The sequence below is a fragment of the Anarrhichthys ocellatus genome, unplaced genomic scaffold, assembly GCF_004355925.1.
Source record: "Anarrhichthys ocellatus isolate YVR2014 unplaced genomic scaffold, GSC_Weel_1.0 scaffold30, whole genome shotgun sequence".
NCBI lineage: Eukaryota > Metazoa > Chordata > Actinopteri > Perciformes > Anarhichadidae > Anarrhichthys > Anarrhichthys ocellatus.
The window spans coordinates 3,333,675-3,337,683 of record NW_022280060.1 but is presented as its reverse complement, the minus strand read 5'-3'; positions in this window follow the sequence as shown (position 1 = coordinate 3,337,683).

Here is a 4,009-nt window from a genome sequence, read left to right as displayed (position 1 = left end):
GTGTGTGTGTGTGTGTGTGTGTGTGTGTGTGTGTGTGTGTGTGTGTGCCGTCCAAGGTGCAGATGGCAGATGTCAGTGTTGAAAAATTCATGATGCCATGTTTGGAGGATCCTGGGGGATATCTTGTTGTTCAACTGGCCTTACAGAGCAGGCGCACACACACACACACACACACACACACTGCACTTGTGAGTTTCTTTTACATGTGTGTGTTTTCCTTTTCGGAGACGTGCTCGTCAGCTTCTCTGGGAATTTCTTGTTGCACAAAGTTGCCAGATCCATCTAACTGTCGAGTGAATATTTCACAAAACGTTCATGAGAATAATATGTCACGTTCATTTCCAACAGCTGCATATACGTTGACTTATTTAACTTCAAACACAATTTATTACCAAAAAAGATTTAAAAAAGCAAAGTAGTCAGAAGTTAATTTAGGGCAGTTAATATTTGAGCTAGTGTTATATTTCATTCAGCACATGGAAGTGACAGAAGTGTGACATGAAAAATGTCATAATGTCCAAAGCCACTTTTACAGCTGGAGTGTACCACTGGAATATTTGGAGAATTATATTGTATGTATGTATAATTATTAATTAGCATGCTAATGTTTGCCAAGTAGTGCTGAACACAAAGTAGAGCTGGGGCCGATGGGAGTGTCATTAGTTTTGCAAGTAGTTGGAGATAAACCAAAGTATTGGACGGACAGAAATTGTGACCCGATGATGGTGCAAGATGAAAAGGTCAGAGGATCACCAATGCAAAAATTGCAAAACCATTATTGCTATCAAAGAGGAAAACAAATGTCTCTGCCAAATTGTGTGGCAATCCATCAAGTTGAGATATTTCAGTCTGGAATGAAGAGGCGGACCGACCGACAGACGTTGCCATCCCTCGAGCCGTGCCGCTAACGTGTCTGAAGAGCTGCAAGTAAACAAAGAAGGTACATAGGAAGAGACATAAATAGCGAACAAGAAAAGGAAGACAGGCACAGAAGCTTGGAAATGTCTCATGACATTTCAATGTCAGCAATCACAACAACTTTTTGTTTTTTGTTTTTCCTGTCTGCTACTGAGAAGGAGCGATGCCGGCCTGGGAGAGAAATAAACATGCTTTGCTTTGCGTATGAACAAAGTGATCCTAACTCCCCATTACACACATTACTCCACAGCTGCTCCCTTGACGCACTGTTTGTTGAGTGAGGTGTACTACACATTGGCCTGCCAAGACCATTTGGGCAAACAGAGCACTCCGGGCCCAAGTGGAGCGGGTTCGGACTCTGCGCTGGGTAATGGAAACTGGCAGCGAGTGGCGTGACAAACCGAGAGCCTCACACAGAGCTGAATGTGAGCCGCAGTTCTCATTACAGCCTCATTTTCTACTTTATTTCTCTTTTCTTTTTTAGTCAGCCACTGCAGCTTTGTGCGTTTAGACAGAGTTGTTTACAACAAGAACGGCTTAATTTAATTTGTCTGTCTTTTTTTATCTTCTTTATCTTGGTTCTCAGAGCACAGATCATGGTGGTGATTACACGAGTTTACGTTTTACTGTTTACTCGCTTTGAGTTTTGTCAGAAGTGTTTTTCAAAGATACATAATGGAGGTTCAGCAGGATGTTTTGTTTCTGTAATGAATCAAATTTTTCTGATAATGTATAGTCTTGGAAAATAGAGGCCAGAATACTTGCTTTCTTGTTTGGTGCTGGTCTGAAAAACAAAAAAGTCTACAATTAATCAAGTGTATCTCCCTCTCTCTGTTCTCTTTGTTGTCGGTGGAAGACGGGCATCACATGACCTTTCAGCTGACCTGTATACTGTGATCTCTCTGAAAACCCAACCCTCGCTGGGTTAAAGGCCTAATCTGCTGCTTCTGCTCCCAATTATCACAATTCATCTGGTCTGCATTGCAGCTGTGAATGATGTCCATGTTTGAAAGTCGGGGTGAGAAGGGCATTTTAACCAAAGTGCCTCATCTCATTCACACGTAAAAGGAGAATGTAACACCTTCATCTCTCTGAGAGAGATCATCCTGGGACATACACGTTAATGTGCTTTAATGTTCAAAAAACTTCCTCATAGTGTCCATCTAAATATACCTGTATTCACCCAGCACTACGTTTTAGCGCGCCTGTCTCTTTAAGACCCCCTCCAGAAAAAGCCCAGTCTGCTCTGATACTTTAATACAAGTGTAACAGAAGACAGCACATCTGATGGAGCTGGAGAAGCGTGTTTCAGCCTTTCACCAGTTCTGAAGGTCTTGAATACTTATTATCAGCTTCCCCTTGCATTTGTGTTACGTGCAGAAAACGTGCATGCTCTCCAGCCATGCAGCCTGGCTGTGACCTGAGTGGAGGAAGAGATAAAGACATTAGATATTGTGTCTACTTGTGGCCTTGATATACTGTTGTCGTGCATGTCTGCACACATAAATGATCTGAACGTATACACTCAAACTCACAGAACACACAAATAAAGGAACTTTACATACAAATGGAAGCAAAAACATGCATACACACACACATATATACGTATATATATATATTTATATATAAGAAATCATAACTCATTTAATGAGCCATTTGTAGTGTATTTGAATGTACCAGCCATGTGTGTATATACAGTATATATATATATATCAATGCAAACTTGAACTTTGTAACTGCAGGCAAATGAGCACACGTACACTATCAAAACAGGTACACACATTATTATACACATGAACACACACACATTTGGCACATTGCCTGGGCCATCTGATGTTAATTAAGTTCAGAGACTAAAAGCGTTCCACCTGGGATCTCAACCACAACCCACAATATTAACCCTGTCCTGAACTGAGACCAAACACAAACCCACACATTTGCAAACCCTCACGCACAGTTAAACCCTCCAACAGAGTGAAGTTAGTGACACTAACCATCTGAGAGGGATCCACAACATGCAGACCAGCCATCAAACTCAAGCACAACTTACCTCCCAAAACATGAACCTAGTTTCCTTCCAGACCCCCCCTCCTCTTTCCTCCCACCACCTCCACTCCAACATTCCTGCTCTCCGTATACCAACTGCATCCGTGACAGGGTAACAGGAGGAATGGCATCATCGGGAGCTAACAGATATCAACTGGAAAGAAGTTGAGTTGCCAGAAGGACAGTGAACTGGTTTAAGGATTTATCCAGAGTAAATGGAAGTCTGTTTGTGGAAAGACACGAGCATGTTTCATTTTCAAAATAAACATTTTCCTGAGAGTTGAGGTCTAAATAATTTGGGGAAGTGACCCTATGAATAACTTGTTAGGATGGATATTTTTTGCAGGCGCGTGGAGCAGAGCAACCTTCTCTGGCCAAATGACACCATCTGGCAGGAAGCTAGGACAACATGGTCAGCCAGGGAATGTGTGTGTGTGTGTGTGTGTGTGTGTGTGTGTGTCTGTGTGTGTGTGTGTGTGTGTGTGTGTGTGTGTGTGAGCGCGCCTCTGGGTGTGTCTTCAGTATAGAAATTATTTGAGAAAGGTATACTGTGTGCCTGTAAGAGAAGTAAGGTTAAGAAAGAGAGAAAGATTTGTTCAAATGTTGTTTTTTCTGTATGTGTGGGTGGGCATGTGACTTTGACAGAAAGCGATGCTGTGTGTTCGGTCTGATGAGTTTCTGGCAGCAGACATGGGACATCAAACTAACAACAGTCGTGTAATATGCTCCACATCCATCACTTTGAAAAGGAAAAGTATTAACAGGTCTTTAAAAGTAGCGTAAACTTTGGATTTTACTTTAAACGGACTCGATCCATAGATGAGCCATTACAATGTACAGTATGCCATACTTGTATTATTATGTATGTGTACACTTCAGAGTAACCTTGTAGGAATTTGCCTCCATTTTATGACACATTGTCCTCAGTGACAGCAGTGTTTCCCTGAGAGAGTAAATGTCAAAGTGACATTGAGCAAGCATCAAGCCAGTCTAGGCTCTGTGTGTGTGTGTGTGTGTGTGTGTGTGTGTGTGTGTGTGTGTGTGT